At 43.7% G+C, this 18,299-nt stretch overlaps 1 non-coding gene across 5 annotated transcripts in view; it reads left to right on the forward strand.

The window, feature by feature from the left end:
• The window catches only part of LOC103352183 (ADAMTS-like protein 2), a 52,349-nt gene that overhangs the window by 22,000 nt on the left and 12,050 nt on the right, over positions 1-18,299 (forward strand). For 4 of the 5 annotated variants that reach the window (XR_011381696.1, XR_011381694.1, XR_011381697.1 and 1 more), the window contains exon 3: positions 14,142-14,228. This is a non-coding gene — a transcript (ADAMTS-like protein 2). Of the gene's footprint in view, positions 1-14,141; positions 14,229-14,895; positions 15,033-18,299 lie in introns of those variants that run through there. The other variant, XR_011381698.1, reaches the window with a different exon arrangement.

Here is an 18,299-nt window from a genome sequence, read left to right on the forward strand (position 1 = left end):
TAGGATCTGGCTGAAGAGCCCCTGAGAGTATTTTAGGCATGGAAAGCCAAGACACTCTGGCAAAAAAAAAAAAAAAACCCTAAATGAAAGATCTCTGTGAGTGAGATCCCAGTGGAAAGAACGGGCCATCAAAGAAGGAGGTACCTTTCTCTTAAGGGAGGGGAGAACTTCCACTTTGACTATGACCTTGTCTAAATAAGATAAGAGTCCGTGAACTCAAAAGGCTTCCATAGCCTTGGCAACTCATGACAAGAGCCTAGGGTGATCACCGATGCCATAAACAAGAGTGTCAATTTGTTAAATCAACAACAGGAGTCACTGTGCACTTACTCCTCATGTAGGATCTCTGTCCTTAATGTGTTGTACAATGTGAATTAATACTATCACTAGTACTCAAACAGTATTTTACACTTTGTGTTTCTGTGTGGGTGCAAACTGTTGAATTCTTTACTTAATATATATTAAATTGATCTTCTGTATATAAAGAGAATTGAAAATGAATATTGATGTGAATGGAATGGGAGAGGGAATGGGAGATGGAGGTTTTCATAAATTGCTTTGATTATATTGAGGAATGTTCCTTCTATTCCCAATTTGCTTAGAGTTTTCATCATGAAAGGGTGTTGAATTTTATCGAATGCTTTCTCTGCATCTATTGAGATAATCATGTTTTTTTCTTCTGCAGTCTGTTAATGTGGTGAATCACATTGATTGATTTGCGAATGTTGAACCATCCCTGCATGTCTGGGATAAATCCCACTTGGTCTGGGTGGATGATTTTTCTGATGTGTTGTTGTATTCTATTGGCGAGAATTTTATTGAGGATTTTTGCGTCTATGTTCATCAGGGATATTGGTCTGTAATTTTCTTTCAGTGCTGCATCTTTCTCTGGCTTAGGGATTAAGGTGATGCTGGCTTCATAGAAGGAATTTGGGAGGATTCCATCTTTTTCGATTGTTCTGAATACTTTGAGAAGAAATGGAATTAGTTCTTTAAATGCCTGGTAGAATTCAGCAGTAAATCCACCTGGTCCTGGGCTTTTCTTTGTTGGGAGGGCCTTTATTACTGTTTCAATTTCTGTTTCAGTTATGGATCTATTTAGATTTTCTATGTCTTCATTGTTCAGTTTAGGTAGATTGCATGTGTCCAGGAATCTATCCATTTCTGATAGATTTTCCTGTTTGCTGGCATACAAGTCCTTGTAGTAATTTCTGATGATTCTTTTTATTTCTGTGGTGTCTGTTGTTACGTTTCCTTTTTCATCTCTGATTTTATTGATTTGGGTCTTTTCTCTTCTTTTTTTAGTTAGTTGGGCCAATGGGGTGTCAATTTTGTTTATTTTTCCAAAAAACCAGCTCTTCGCTTGGCTGATTTTTTGTAATTTTTTTGATTAAATCCTGTTAATTTCTTCTCTGATTTTAATTATTTCTCTTCTCCTACTAGATTTGGGTCTGGTTTGCTGCAGTTTTTCTAGGTCCTTGAGATGCGCTGAAAGCTCATTTATTTGGTACCTTTCCAATTTCTTGATATAGGCACCTACTGCTATAAACTTGCCTCTCAATACTGCTTTTGCTGTATCCCATAGGTTTTGATATGTTGTATTGTTATCCTCATTTACTTCCAGAAAGTTTTTGATTTCTCTTTTGATTTCTTGAATTACACAGTGTTCATTCAGGAGCATGTTGTTCAATCTCCATGTGTTTGAATACTTTCTAGGGTTTCCTGAGTTGCTAATTTCCAGCTTCATTTCACTGTTGTCTGAGAAGCTGCATGGTATGATTCTAATTCTTTTAAATTTGCTGAGACTTGCTTTATGGCCTAGTATGTGATCAGTCCTAGAGAAGGTTCCATGCACTGCTGAGAAGAATGTAAAGTCTTTAGCTGTAGGATTGAAAGTTCTGTAGATATCTGTTAGATCCATTTGGGCAATAGTGTCAATTAAATCTGCTGTTTCCTTGTTGATCTTCTGTCCGGATGATCTGTCTATTTCTGAGAGTGGAGTATTGAAGTCCCCCAGTACTATTGTATTGGAATCCAAATCTCCCTTTAAGTCCCTTAACATATCTCTTAAATAGACTGGTGCCCTGTAATTAGGTGCATATACATTGATAATCGTTATATCTTCCTGTTGAATTGAACCCTTAATCATTATATAGTGTCCCTCTTTGTCTCTCTTAACAGTTTTTGTATTAAAGTTTATTTTGTCTGATATTAATATGGCTACACCTGCTTTTTTTTTGGTTTCTGTTGGCATGGAATATCTTTTTCCAACCTTTCACTTTCAGTCTGTATGCATCTTTGTTAGAGAGATATGTTTCTTGTAGGCAGCAAATAGTTGGGTTTTGTTCCTTAATCCATTCAGCCAGTCTGTACCTTTTTTTTTTTTTTGACAGGCAGAGTGGACAGTGAGAGAGGTGAGAGAGAGACAGAGAGAGAAAGGTCTTCCTTTGCCATTGGTTCACCCTCCAATGGCCGCCGCTGCAGCCGGCGCACCGCGCTGATCCGATGGCAGGAGCCAGGATCCAGGTGCTTTTCCTGGTCTCCCATGGGGTGCAGGGCCCAAGCACCTGGGCCATCCTCCACTGCACTCCCTGGCCATAGCAGAGAGCTGGCCTGGAAGAGGGGCAACCGGGACAGAATCCGGCGCCCCAACCGGGACTAGAACCCGGTGTGCCGGCGCCGCAAGGTGGAGGATTAGCCTATTGAGCCACGGCGCCGGCCCCAGTCTGTACCTTTTAACTGAAGAGTTAAGTCTATTAACGTTTAATGTGACTATTGATACATAGTGACTTTGCCCTGCCATTTTCCTGGAGATGTTTTCTAGTATATGCTTTGAGCTTCTATGCTCTTTTACTGGTAGGTTTTTTTCCTTTACCTTCTTTCATATTGATGGCCGTGTTTCTGTGTTTCTGAGTGTAGCACATCTTTAAGTATCTTTTGCAGGGCCGGACGAGTGGCGGCAAACTCTTTCAATTTCTGTTTGCTATGAAAGGTCTTTATTTCACCTTCATTCACAAATGAGAGCTTAGCAGGATATAATATTCTGGGCTGGCAGTTTTTCTCTCTTAGCACCTGTGCTATGTCTCGCCATTCCCTCCTAGCCTGTAGTGTTTCTGATGAGAAGTCTGCTGTGAGTCTAATTGGAGATCCTCTGAGAGTAATCTGATGTTTCTCTCTTGCACATTTTAGGATCTTTTCTTTATGTTTCACTGTGGTGAGTTTAATTGCCACGTGTTGTGGTGAGGATCTCTTTTGGTTATGTTTACTAGGGGTTCTATGAGCTTCCTGTACTAGAATTTCTCTGTCCTTCTCCAAACCCAGAAAGTTCTCTGCTAGTATCTCACTAAAAAGGCCTTCTAATCCTTTCTCCCTCTCCATGCCTTCAGGAACTACCAGAACTCGAATGTTGGTTTTTTTTTTTTTAAATAGTAATCTGTAGATTCCCAACAATATTTTTTAGATTTCTAATTTCCTCTTCTTTTCTTTGGTTCGACTGTATGTTTTCCTGTGCTCTGTCTTCTAAGCCCGATATTCTTTCTTCTGTTTCACTGACTCTGTTTTTTAGACTTTCTAATGTGTTTTTCATTTGATCTATTGAACTCTTCATTTCATTTTGATTTCTCTTCACTATCAAACTTTCCTGTTCTACTAGTTTCTGCATCTCATTTTGATTCTTCCTTAAAATTTCATTTTCACAAGAGAGATTTTCAATCCTGTCCAATAAGGATTTCTGTAGTTGAAGGATTTGCTTTTGAAAACTTCTAAATGTTCTTATCATAAATTTTTTGAAATCCATATCTTGCATTTCTTCTATCTCATCATCTTCATAATCTTGGCTTGGGATGTTTTGTTTATTTGGAGGTGTCATAGTGTCATCGTTGATCTTGTTCCCTCGATTTTTGTGTTTGTTGCTTGGCATTGTTAATTCTTCTTCCCTCACTGTGAGTTTTTTTTTTATACTATGTCTGTGTTAAGTGGACTGCCTGCTGTTGGAGGAGCCTTGAGGCTTGTGATGGGTGTGGCCTGAGAGCTCTGCTTGGTTCTTCTGGGTTACGGGTGTGCAAAGGTGACACCCTCAGGTTATGCGTGGTAAATCTCTCTCTCTCTCTTTATTTATTTATTTATTTTATTTTTTTTATTCAGGAGGTAAGTAATACTGCACGGCTGAGCAGAATTGATGGTATTTAGCTTCCGATCTCTGGCTTCTACCCAAAGAGTCTGTGCGGGCTCAGTTTCTCCTGCAGACTCCCACTGGGTTGCCTAGGCTACTGAATTGTAGTGCCTCAGTTCCTTAGCTCTACCTTTTGTTATGTATATCCAGAGTGGGGCCTGCTCTTTGTCCCTTGCTCACCTTTGCAAGGTTGGTGGAGAGAGAGAAACTCGCCTGTACCAGTACCCCACCCCCACCTTTTTTTTTCCCCTTCTCTCCTATAGTCAGTCTGGTGAACTTTCCTGCCTCAAGCCCGTTTCCCTCTAGATTCTGTCCACCGTTTCCCCGCCAATGTCTCGGGTTACTGAGCTCACCTCCCCTTCCAGCGCCAATGTGTGGATTCGGAGCCCTGGGCGTCCCTGCTCTCCCCGACGGTCGTCTGTATCACATCCACTCCCTTTCCAGCACTGGCTCGCAGACCCTGCGGCTCCCGTGGCTCGGTTTCCACGTGGTGGGTGACCTTGCTCTCCCCGTAGGTCCTCCGAATCACAGCCACTAGATCCAGAAGAGTTTCCTCTGCAATTTTTTCCTGATCCTCTTTCTGAGGCTACCGTAACTCCACTTTTTTTTTTTTAACTTTTATTTAATGAATATAAATTTCCAAAGTACAGCTTGTGGATTACAATGGCTCCCCCCCCATAACGTCCCTCCCACCCGCAACCCTCCCCTTTCCCACTCCCTCTCCCCTTCCATTCACATCAAGATTCATTTTCGATTCTCTTTATACACAGAAGATCAGTTTAGCATACATTAAGTAAAGATTTCAACAGTTTGCTCCCACACAGAAACATAAAGTGAAAAATAATAGATAATTTTTTAAATGATGATGAAATCAGATCAGACCTATTGTCATGTTTAATCCCAGCGAGAGTCAAGTTGGGAATTGCTAATTTCTTCTTTTTTTTTTAAACAGATCAGTTTAGTATACATTAAGTAAAGATTTCAACAGTTTGCACCCCCATAGAAACACAAAGTGAAATATACTGTTTGAGTACTCGTTATAGCATTAAGCCTCAATGTACAGCACATTAAGGACAGAGATCCTACATGAGGAGTAAGTGCACAGTGACTCCTGTTGTTGACTTTACAAATTGACACTCCTGTTTATGGCATCAGTAATCTCCCTATGCACCAGTCATGAGTTTCCAAGGCTATGGAAGCCCCTTGAGTTCACTGACTCTTATCTTGTTTAGACAAGGTCATAGTCAAAGTGGAGGTTCTCTCCTCCCTTCAGAGAAAGGTACCTCCTTCTTTGAAGACCTGTTCTTTCCACTGGGATCTCACTCACAGAGATCTTTCATTTAGGTGTTTGTTTTTTTTTTTTTTTTTTTTTTTTTTTTTTTTTTTTTTTGCCAGAGTGTCTTGGCTTTCCATGCCTGAAATACTCTCATGGGCTTTTCAGCCAGATCGGAATGCCTTTAGGGCTGATTCTGAGGCCAGAGTGCTGTTTAGGACATCTGCCATTCTATGAGTCTGCTGAGTATCTCGCTTCCCATGTTGGATCACTCTCCCCTTTATTTATTCTATCAGTTAGTATTAGCAGGTACTAGACTTGTTTATGTGCTCCCTTTGACTCTTAGTCCTTTCATTATGATCAATTGTGAACTGAAATTGATCACTTGGACTAGTGAGATGGCATTGGTATATGCCACCTTGATGGGATTAAATTGGAGTCCCCTGATATGTTTCCAACTCTACCATTTGGGGCAAGTCAGCTTGAGCATGTCCCAAATTATACATCTCTTCCCTCTCTTATCCCCACTCTTATGTTTAACAGGGATCACATTTCAGTTAAATTTCAACACTTAAGAATAACTGTGTATTAATTACAGAATTAAACCAGTCATATTAAGTAGAACAGACAAAAAAAAAAAAACTACCAAGAGGGATAATGTATTAAGTTGTTCATTAACAGTCAGGGCTATGCTGAATAAGTCACCGTTTCTCATAGTGTCGATTTCACTTCAACAGGTTTCCTTTTTGGTGTTCAGTCAGTTGTCACCGATCAGGGAGAACATATGGTATTTGTCCCTTTGGGACTGGCTTATTTCACTCAGCATGATGTATTCCAGATTCCTCCATTTTGTTGCAAATGACTGGATTTCGTTGTTTCTTACTGCGGTATAGTATTCTAAAGAGTACATATCCCATAATTTCTTTATTGCAGAGGTAAGTAAGGCAGCAATGGATCAGGCAAAGTAAGTTTGCTGCCCCCTAAAGCCCCAGATAGTAACTTTTAGATGTTAGTGACTTGTTCCACCCTACAATCAGGTTACATAGTTAGTTGGCCATTCTGTGCAACAAGAGGACCATTGTACTCACAAAGGAGCAGATGGCAACACTGCCATCCTAAGTTACACTAGAGGCTTTCATTTGACCGCCTTCCAAGTAGCAGGAACCATGAGAGGAAGCAGACTGTGGCCTTCTCCTTGCTTGTAGATTGGACTGGCATGAAGAAACTAGGAAAATATACAGACAAGCTCAGCCAAGGCCTAAGTGGACTGCCGAACATTGGTAGAAGCAAAAATGTGAGGAAGAGCAGATTAGGCTAAGGCCGGAGTGACAAAGCCTCAGGTGAACACAGGAGGGTCCAGGGGGAGGAAGAGGCAGATGACAGACAGTAGCTCCTGTCCTAGGTGGTTTTCCTGGATTAATACTGGAGACAATGTGGCCTCTAATCACAAAGACTCAGTTGTAGCCCATAAACTTCCTCTAGCAGTTCAAGGGCTGGAATATCGGTGATCTTACAAGAGGCAGCCCTTAGAGTATCATGAGTCTCAAATTGGCCAGATTTTGAGGGAAAATATAATCTCATTTTGAAGGATAGACTTCTTCCCAAAGGGAAAGAAAAAACTCTGTTATTGTACATCATGATAATTCAAACTGTAACTTTGTTCTCATTTAAATTAAAAGACAAACTATAACACTTTGACATTTGTATTATACACACCTCAGGCTCAGTGCATTGGGAACATTTTATAGGAAGTTAACATTAGGGTTTTCAAGTATTTTCCTAGTTGCTGGGTATTAGAAATTTTAGCTATATGTGAAAATTTCAACAGTTTTTGCTGTCTTTTTTTTTTTTTTTGACAGGCAGAGTGGACAGTGAGAGAGAGACAGAGAGAAAGGTCTTCCTTTTGCTGTTGGTTCACCCTCCAATGGCCGCCGCGGCCGGCGCGCTGCGGCCGGTGCACTGCGCTGATCCGATGGCAGGAGCCAGGTACTTATCCTGGTCTCCCATGGGGTGCAGGGTCCAAGTACTTGGGCCATCCTCCACTGCACTCCAGGGCCACAGCAGAGAGATGGCCTGGAAGTTTTTAAAACAGGAATGGTTTAGACAAGAATGAAAGCTCCTAAATTTTTAAATCTAATGCTAGTTTGACTTTTCTGCTTCACTTATGGGATAAAGAAGAAACTGGTATCTGTAACTTCAGAATGAGGGGAAGAATGTCTCATCAGAGGAAAATGTTGCTCATTTAAATACAGATATATTTTGTCTTTGAATCTTGACTTTGTTTCACTTCTTTGTTCTTGGTAAAAGGGCCAAGAACCCACCAATAGATATGAGGTACATAGAGACAGAAACCCCTGGGGCATGTTACAGTAGGATTACCTCCATCTTCACTCATGGTGGCCCATATACAGAAGTGCAGAACAGGTGCAGAGCATTGATATTCTGCCTTGCCATCAAAAGTAATATGTTTGTAAATGCTACATATAATCTTGGTTGCATCACCTAAGGTACTAATGAAATACTGCACATAGTTTCTATGTTGAGAAGGAAGAGGTCCATTTTTATTTCATACGTGTGCATACATATTTGCACACATATGCCAGAGTCATTTCTCTAATGGAATTCACAGTAAAATATGCTCACTAGGAGCATATCTGATACCAAGGTTTGCTCACCCAGCAGTGTGGTAGGTAGTACCCAGAAGAATGATTGGATATTTCTGAATGGCCAGTGTAGTTAGTTCATGTGTGTGCATTTGAGGCCCAGTGATACCATTTTTTTTTTGACAGGCAGAGTGGACAGTGAGAGAGAGAGAGAGACAGAAAGGTCTTCCTTTTGCCTTTGGTTCACCCTCCAATGGCCGCTGTGGCTGGCGTGCTGTGGCCAGCGCACCATGCTGATCCAATGGCAGGAGCCAGGTACTTATCCTGGTCTCCCATGGGGTGCAGGGCCCAAGCACTTGGGCCATCCTCCACTGCACTCCCTGGCCACAGCAGAGAGCTGGCCTGGAAGAGGGGCAACCGGGACAGAATCCAGCACCCTGACCGGGACTAGAACCCGGTGTGCCGGCACCGCAAGGTGAAGGATTAGCCTAGTGAGCCGCAGCACCGGCCAGTGATATAATTTAAACAATGCTTTAAACAAAGATACTGGAAGATTGTTCTTGGTATTCAGTTGTTAACTTGAAAAATGTGCCCATGAGAATTACACTGCAGTTTGTCATCATGGGCATTTCAGCTGTGAGGACAGCAAAAATATGGGCTTATTGATTTGCACAGAAACATCTCACTTGATGATCTAGTGTAAATTTTACAATATATTGAACCTTTAAGTTTCATCACCAGGTTGTTATCTCTAAAATGACCTTTGTGCTCCTACAGGTCTGTTTCTATAAACAGAGGAACCACATATCTTAATATTTTCACTTCCTTACAACTTCACCAAGAAGGAGACAGCAGGCACTTTGCATGTCCCATTGGTCTCCAAAGTATGTACTGGCAGTCTTCCCTTTCCAAGTAGTGCAGACACAGAGGGAGAGGCAGCGAGGTCTAACATCTGCTGGTTCACTCTCCAAATGGCCCCAACAGCCACAGCTGTGCCAGTCTGAAGCCAGGAGCCAGAAATTTCTTCTGAGTCTCTCATGTGGGTGCAGGACCCCAAGCACTTGAGCCATCTCCACTGCATTCCCAAGCCATCATCAGAGGGCTGGGTCAGAAGTGGAGTAGCCAGGACTCAAACCAGCAGCCATATAGGTTGCTGGCACTATAGGCAGAGGCTTAACATACTATGCCACAGCTCCAGCCCCTGATGAGTTATTTTCTAGAAACAGCTTTATATAGTGATTAGAACTGCAGTATCAACTTGGGCAAATATTACAGGTATCCTTAAAAAGTAGAGTTTAAATAAGCACATCACTTATGTATGTCTTTTACATGATCTGTACCTACTGATTAGTATGCTTGTGTTTCTGGGGTCTTTTCCAACAAGTCTTCCCTATATCAATGTCTTGAGATTTTCTCCAGTGTTCTCCTCTTAATTTGATGGCATCAGGGCATAGATTGAGATCTTTGATGCTTTTTTGAGTTGATTTTTGTGCAAGGTGTAAGGTAGAGTATAAAAGGTTCTATAGTTATTCATTAGGTCCATTTGGTCTGTTGTGTCAATTAACTCTGCTGTATCCTTGTTGATTTTCTGTCTAGTTCATCTTCCATTGCTGAAAGTGGGGGTATGGAGGTTCCCTGTTATTATTGGATTCTATGTCTCCCTTTAGATCCACTAACATTTCTTTCAAATAACCAGGTGCTCTGTAATTGGTTGCATATACATTTATTATAGTTACCTCTTCCTGTTGAAATGATCCCTTAATCATTACATAGTGCCCTTCTTTGTTTCTTTGAACAGTTTTTGTGTTAAAGTCTATTTTGTCTGATATTAGGATGGTTACACCGGCCCTGTTTTGTTATTCATTCACATAGATTTTTTCCATCCTCTCACTTTTAGTCTATGTATATTTATTGGTGAGGTGTCTTTTATGAGCAGCAAATAGATGAGCCTTGTATTTTAATCCATTCAGCCAGTGTGTATCTTTTAATTGGGGATTGATTAAATGTCAGGCATTTACATTCAAGGTTACTATTAAGATTTGAGAACTGCCCTGCCATTTTTCTGTAAATATTGCTATTGTTTGCTTTGGATTTTCTTTGTGCTTTTCCTGGAAGATTTTCTGCCTTCACATTTGTTCATGATGATGGCTGTCTTCCTGTGTTTCTGTTTGTGGCACATCCTTAAGCATCATTTTGTAAGGCTGGAATAATGGTGACAAATTCTTTCAATTTCTGTTTTTTATGGAAGGCCTTTATTTTATCCTGATTCTTAAATGGGAGCTTTACAGTGTACAGTATTCTGGGTTGACAAGTTTTTATTCTTTAAGACTTGGATTGTGTCTCTCCATTCTCTCCTAGCCAGTAGGGTTTCTGATGAGATGTCAGTTGTGAGTCTCATTGGAGATCCTCTGAAAGTAATCTGAGATTTCTTTCTTGCACATTTTGGGATCTTTCCTTTAGGTTTTACTCTTGAAAGTTTTACTACAGTGTGTTGTGGTGAAAATCTTTTCTAGTCATGTCTAATAGGAGTAGTATGTGCTTCGTATACTTGGACATCTCTTTCTTTCTCCAAATTGGGAAAGTTTTCTGTAATTACTTCACCGAATAAGCCTTTTAATCCATTCTCTCTTTCCACACCCTCAGGATCTTCTAAGATTTGTATGTTGGGTCATTTGATGATATCCCATCATTCTCCAAGACTTTTTGTTTTTCTAATTTCTTTTGTCTCTTTTGTCAGTCTGAGAAATTTCCAATTATTTGTCTTCTAGCTTGGATAGTCTTTGCCTCACCAAGTCTGTTGATCAGGCTATACACTGTATTTTTTTATTTGACACATTGACTTCTTCATTTCTAATATTTCAGTTTGATCTCTCTTCAAAATCTCAATATCATGGGAGATTTTTTTCTTCCGTGTCATGTATGGATTCCTTTAACTCATGAGTTTGCTTCTCATTGCTTCTGATTAATTCTGTGATTAATCTTTTGAATTTAATTGTCAGGCATCTCATGAGTCTCTTTGTCTTCACGTTCTAATATTGAAGTGCTGTTGTGTTCCTTTGGGGGAATCAAGTTGTGTTTATTCTTGTTCCTTGAGTTCCTGCATATGTTTTGAGGCACCTGTGGAATTACACAGTTTTCTCTTCTGATGGATTTTGTCTTTAAACAATGCCTCTGTGGCCTAGTTGAGTGTCTGGTCCTTCAGTAAATACCTAGTGGCATATTTTGGGTGGGGTTAGAAAACTCTCAGTGCACAAAGGATGGCAAGAGTTCAGTGGAGTGCAGTAGATCTCATCTTTTCAGCAGGAAGGAGGGTATGATCACCCCTGTTGGCGTAATCATATCCTCACCTCCTCTCTTCCAAGGTGGTCATGCCCCGGGATAGCCCGGTGGGTGCAATACTCGCCTGCATGGCCACATGAACTACATAAAGGATCTGTGCAGTCCTCATGTGAACACGAACCCCACTCCCAGTCAGGGAGCTCTGAGCCCTTGGCACCAAACTCAGTGATTGCCCAGAGACCCAGTTATAGTCTGTGCCCTATAACATGTAGTCACATGTCTCCCACACAGTCTCTGCACACAAGTCTCCCATGATCACGGGTGCAGAGGGTCCACTCCACCCTGCTAGCCTGTCCTGTGCATGGAGTGGAAGGGATACTCCCAGAGCCAGCAGCCTGTGGGTGCTCCAGCTTGGCACTTCGAGCCCTGACCTGTAGGTTGAGAGTCTGGGGACACCTCACAGTCCCACGTGAGTTCGCAGCCCCCTATCTGTCCTCCCAGCTAGACTGAAAGTCAATGCAAATATGGATTTTTCCATCAGGTAAAATCCCTGGATCACATGTATGTACAAGAGCCAACACAGCCATTACTCCTTTGAAAATGGCATCTTCTCCCTGCGTGTTGCTTGGCACACACAAGAACCACAACAGCCACAGCTGATTTCAGAATAGTGGCTTATCCCCATCCATTGCTGGGTGAGTGCACCCAAGCTGCCACAGCCACTACTTCTGTCAACATGGTGCCCACACCCAAGCTGGTTGCAGGCGCCACTGTTGGGGTTGTGGGGAGAGAAATGCACCCATTGTTGCTGTGTTAGGTGGGCACACTGTCCCTCTTTGAGCTCCAAGCCACATTCACACCAGGCTGTCCCTCCAGGTGTATCACCTATGGTACAGGTTCCCGCAGTCTGCTCTCATCCCACTCTGCAAAGCTATGACTTCCTCCAGCTCTTAGCAGCAGGAGTTGTGTGTTGGGTGCATCTGCACCTTCCACATGGATCCATGGCATGCCTCTTCCTTCTGTAGAATTTCCCCTGCAGATTTCTCTCCAACTCTTCTCCTGGGAATGCCCTTTCTCCACTTTTTTGCTATTGTTTTCTCCTAGCCTAAAGCAGTATGTCCTTTCCCTATTCCACCATCTTAAAGATCTCAAATAATTGAGTAATTTTTTTTAGAAAAACCACGATGAGAGTTCATGTTATTCCAATTGGAATGATTATTATCAAAACCACAATAAGCATGGGAATAGCAGAGGAGGAGGAAGGGTGGGGTGCAGGTGGGAAGGATCACTGTTTCCCAATTTGTGTATATGAAATGCATGTAGTGTGTATACTTCAGTCCTTCTGGTCACGGGAGCTGCCTGGCTCATGCTGGATGGGGGATGTCTCCTTGCTGGCACCTGACAGTGTGGCTCTGGTGTCCAGGAGGACAAGGGTGACCCAGCCCCTGATCTGAGGTCCCCTTTCATGCCACAAAGCTTGTCCCTGAGGAGCTCCATCAGCAAGATCATCTTGGAGACAGGCAGCGAGACCCTGGGGGATGAGTGGCAGTCTGTCTCAGTCAGAGATCACCTCTACTTGCTACTCCATCATGGAGTCACTGTCCAGGAGGGACAGCCCATCCCAGAGAGTAGAGACCTCAAGGGAACCTAAAGGTCGATGCTGGGCAAGAGCCTGGGAGGCTGTCAGAGAAGACGCTGCACCTGTCCATGCTCAGGAAGCAGCAGGAGAACCTACAGAAGAAGGCTGACAGGGCTGCCCTGGAGGAGGAGGTGCAGAGACAGAGGCACCACCATCAGAGGCTGCAGGCTGAGTCAGAGAGCACAGCAACTGCCTGCTCCTGGCCGCCAAGCAGCCAGGCTCCCCCATGACCAAGTGGCCGGAGGCAGCCATGGACCTGCATGGGCCTCGCCAGCCCTGGGCCCTCCTCAGGAATCACTCTCTGTGCTGAACTGCATCTCAGCAGCGCTCCCACTCCCTGGCCTCTTGTTTGGTGGCAAAGTTGCTGCACTCATCCCAGTTTGTAAATATTCTGTGTAGAAGAGGGAACTTCAGGGAGTAAAGGAAGCCACTGCCAAACACACACACACACACACACACACCACCACCACCACCACCACCACCACCAGAGGTCAACCAACATGGGGTTACCCATCTCGGGTAGTGGACTCAACAGTGCACACACACTCAGGTGCGTGTGCCAAGTATGCCTAGAAACTAATGTGTACCTTCCTACCACTTATGGCACTAGGTTTCTGGGCCCCAAGAAGAGGAAATACAGAGACACTAGGGCTGCAAATTATGCTGCAGAAAAGTTGTGCTCTGAGCATTTCAGGCATGGGAAGCCAAGACACTGTGGCAAAAAATGAGATACATGAAGGATCCCTGTGAGGGAGATCCCAGTGGAAAGAAGGGGCCATCAAAGAAGGAGGTACCTTTCCCTGATGGGAGGAGAGAACTTCCACTTTGATTATGGCCTTGTCTAACTAAGGTCAGACTTTGAGAACTCAAGAGGTTTCCATTGCCTTGGCAGCTCATGACAAGAGCCTCAGGTGATCACTGACATCATAAATAAGAGTGCCAAATGTTCATTCAAAAGCAGGAGTCCCTGTGCACTTACTCCCCATGAAGGACCTCTGTCCTTAATGAGTTGTGCTATGAGAATTAACTGTAAATGTAATTCAAACAGGTCTTTATACTTTGTGTGTCTGTGTGGATGCAAACTGTTGAAATCTTTACTTAGTATAGAATTGATCTGGTGTCTCAGCTACCACCTGACTCTGCTGGCTTTCATAGACTTGTCTTTTCCAATCTTAGAAGTTTGGTGTCTTCTGCTTTTGAAATGCTTTGGCTCAGCTTCCACAACAGACCTGAGTGTGAAGGATCGAATTGCAGCCAAGCCAGGTAGGGATTCCTTCATTGATTTTGTAATCTATAGGCTATTGCTGTCCCCCCGGCTGGGATATATACAGCTTTCCTTTCTAATCTCTAGCATGTGCTTCTCCCTTGAACTTGCCTTTGTCTCCCCCTGCTCTGTGACAGTGAATGCCACATTTCTTGGCTCTGCCATGTGGCAGGGGAAAAAGGAGGTGGAAGTGCTGCTCATGGCTTAGCTGAAAGTTCCAGCAGGGCCTGACTCCTCTCCCCCAATAGCCAGATACCCTGAGCTTGCCCTTGTGCTTGACCTCCAGTCAGTAGGCCAAGGCCACGGACAAGGCCTTTTCTGGTATGTCCTGTACCATTAAACTATGACTCTTTACTAAACCCTGCAGCAAATCAAACCTGTTGATATCCCTCTTGAAAACCACTGGAATGGTTTGCACAATGCTACTGACTTAGCACAGAACCTGAGAGGGTGGTTATTCAGTGGGACTTTCTTTTCTTTTGTTCAGACCTGGGGAGTTCAAAAAGTATAGTTGAAGGAATACAATGACATTTGTTGTGCTAGATTCATAAGCAATAAATACACATTTTTGTTGGCCCATGGGGCATAGCTGTAGTTGTCCATTCATGTGTGTGTGCATATACATGTATGTATGTTTATTGGAGATGTTGCTTTTTTTAAACTTAGGTACATTGATACAACATGGCTGCCCTGGACATGATCTATTGCATTCAAGTTGCTTGAACACATCAGAAGTCCCATTGTTAAGGTTGATTGATTGAAATTTATATGTTACCATGAATAAAAATTGTTTTTATGTTGAACATCATGGGCCTGATTTGGTAAATTGCTCAGTTTTGTAGCTGTGCAGGGCAGCATGTGAGCAGGAGTCATTCATCATCATACACAAACACACTTTGTTATATTTGGGCATAACCACCGGCTTTCCTCTTTTAAGAAAATGGCCAGAGCTGGAGCAAGCCACAGCCAGGCACTCAAAACTCATCCCAGGTCTCCATGTGTTTGCCAACTACATAACCAGTTGGTGCTGAGTATGTGCTACAGTCTTCATTAAGGTTATATAAAAGTAATACTATCAACTGAAGCATTAGCAGTAGCCATAGCACAGAGAACAAAGTGATTGCTGTGTGTAGAGTGTTGGAAGAGTGTTCCCTCCCAGAGCCTCGCCATGGACTGTGCTGTGGGAACAGGTTTCCTCTGGGTAAGGTGTCCACATAGTACCAGACTCAAATGTGACCCAGGGAAGAGGAAGCCTCCCTCCCATCCTGCCCTGACTCACCCAATGGCATTCTTAGAAGGATCTGTTTCACCTGCTTGTGATTTCTCTTCTAGAATGTGTGTATATAAACTTGAAAAACCCACAAGCAGATAAGGCGCACAATAACAGGGTATATTTATTTGTTTTCTTTTAAAGGTTTATTTATTTATTTGAAAGTCAGAGTTACACAGAAAGAGAAGGAGAAGCAGAGAGAGAGAGGCCTTTCATCCACTGGTTCACTCCCCAGTTGGCCACAATAGCCAGAGCTGAGCCAATCCAAAGCCAGGAGCCATGAACTTCTTCCAGGCCTGCTTTGTGGATCCAGGGGCCCAAGGATTTGGGCCATCTTCTGTTACTTTCCAGGCCATAGCAGAGAGCCGGATCAGAAGTGGAGCAACCAGGACTCGAACCGGCACGCATATGGGATGCTGGCACTGCAGGCGGCAGCCTTACCTGCTAAGCCACAGCACACACCCCCCCTTTAGATCTTCACCAACACAGTGGCCAAATTGTTTGATCTCTGCTTCTCCAATACATAAAAAATAGTGTGTCCTTGTAGTTTAAATGTGCATCCCTCTTACTGTGAATGTGGTCATTTGTGATATTTGTAGTTCTGAATTGAATTTTCTTGATATTTTCTGATGAGGCTCTATTCCCTTTATTTTTTCAGGTAATGTATAATTTTGTTTTTCTTTATTTTCTTATCATGTTTATGTTCTAGTGCTTTATTCCCCAAAGCTGTAATTTTAAGAAGGAATATATCGCGTGTGTAATGGATCCCTGTAAAGGATATTTTGCCCCTTCCCTAATCCTTCCCCTCTCCCCCCCACCCCATTTCTCCCTTTAGTGAGACCCTTGGTGTTAAACCAGACCCTTCCAGACTCCTTGCAAAGCACCTGGCAAACAGATAAGCTGCACGGGGCAGCTAGTGAAACAGATAAGAGAAAGTTCCCAGAGGCTTCAAAGAGCGCCCAACTCTTCTGCAGTTTGCCTTCTACCTCCACTCCCCCAACCCCATAGTGGCAAACTCCCACTTTTTTTTTTAAGATTTATTTATTTATTACTTGAGAGTCATAGTTACACATAGAGAGGAGAGGCAGAGAGAGAGATGTCCTCCATCCAATGGTTCACTCCCCAATTGGCCACAATGGCCGGAACTGTGCTGATCCAAAGCCAGGAGCTTCTTCTGGGTCTCCCATGTGGGCTTAGGGGCCTATGGACTTGGGCCATCCTCTACTGCTATCCCAGGCCACAGCAGAGTGCTGGATCGAAAGTGGAGCAGCCAGGACTAGAACCAGCACCCATAGGGAATTCCAGCGCTCAGGCCAGGGCATCAATCCGCTGCACCACAGCGCCAGCCCAAGGCAAATGCTTGGGTGGTTGCCACTCTTGTGGGAGGCCTGGATAGAGCTCCCAGTTCCTGGGTTCTCCCTGGCCCAGATCCAGCTGTTGCAGGCATTTGGAGGAGAGAACCAGTGTACAGAAGATCCTTCTCTCTGTCTCTGTGTCTTTCAAGTAAAATAAAAATAAACTTAGGAAAAAATTTCATGTTCCAACTCTAGCCTCAAATTTTATGTTTGCGATGTTTCAATATGACATCAAAATGCTTCTTAAAAGAAGGTACACTCGGCCGGCGCCGCGGCTCACTAGGCTAATCCTCCACCTAGCGGCGCCGGCACACCGGGTTCTAGTCCCGGTTGGGGCGCCGGATTCTGTCCTGGTTGCCCCTCTTCCAGGCCAGCTCTCTGCTGTGGCCAGGGAGTGCAGTGGAGGATGGCCCAGGTGCTTGGGCCCTGCACCCCATGGGAGACCAGGAAAAGCACCTGGCTCCTGGCTCCTGCCATCGGATCAGCGCGGTGCACCGGCCACAGCGCGCCGACCGCGGCGGCCATTGGAGGGTGAACCAACGGCAAAGGAAGACCTTTCTCTCTCTCTCTCTCTCTCTCTCTCTCTCTCTCTCTCTCTCTTTCTCTCACTGTCCACTCTGCCTATCAAAAAAAAAAAAAAGGTACACTCTTCACCTTGTCTGAGGCTGTGTTCACAATATACTAGCTTGGCAGGACATGTGGGGGCAGGTTAGGAGCTCACTGGGAAGACAGGGTGTAGGCAGAGCTGGGCAGGTGCAGGCTCCAGCAAAGCCAGACACCAAAAGCACTTGACATCTAATATTTCATAAAATAGAACAAAACTGGATTTCCTTACACTTAACTCTGAGCTTTAAACAGGAATGGTGGGCATACCCCGACGTCCTCAAGGCCTCTAAAGGCCTCCATCTGGGCCTGGCTGAATGGTCACTTACCCTTCATCTAGGGCACTCTGACCCTTTGCTCCGTGTCAAACACACTGAGTACCAGGCACAGAGAGATGCATTAGATTTAGCAGTGTGCCAAGAAACTCAGTCCAGTGAGAGCTGTTCGTTTCAAGATTTTCTTTTTTAAGAGGAAGAGAACTTTTCTGTCAACACTTACACGGCCAGCTGAATGAGATAATTTTCTTTATATCCACGTGAAGCAAGAATCCCCTAAACTTTTTGTGGTCAGTGGCAGGTTACTGTTCTAAGTTCCCTCCTCCCTCATGCAAACCTGCTCTAAATCCCAAATCATTCTCCAGAATTCTTCTGCAAACAATGGATTTGTAGCAGACAATATGGGTTTATTAAATGGTTTTGTGTGTGTGTGTGTGTGTGTGTGTGTGTTTAAGATTTACTCATTTGGGCCGGCGCCGCAGCTCACTAGGCTAATCCTCCGCCTAGCGGCACCGGCACACCGGGTTCTAGTCCCGGTTGGGGCGCCGGATTCTGTCCTGGTTGCCC

The sequence above is a fragment of the Oryctolagus cuniculus genome, chromosome 13, assembly GCF_964237555.1.
Source record: "Oryctolagus cuniculus chromosome 13, mOryCun1.1, whole genome shotgun sequence".
NCBI classification, from domain to species: Eukaryota; Metazoa; Chordata; class Mammalia; order Lagomorpha; family Leporidae; genus Oryctolagus; species Oryctolagus cuniculus.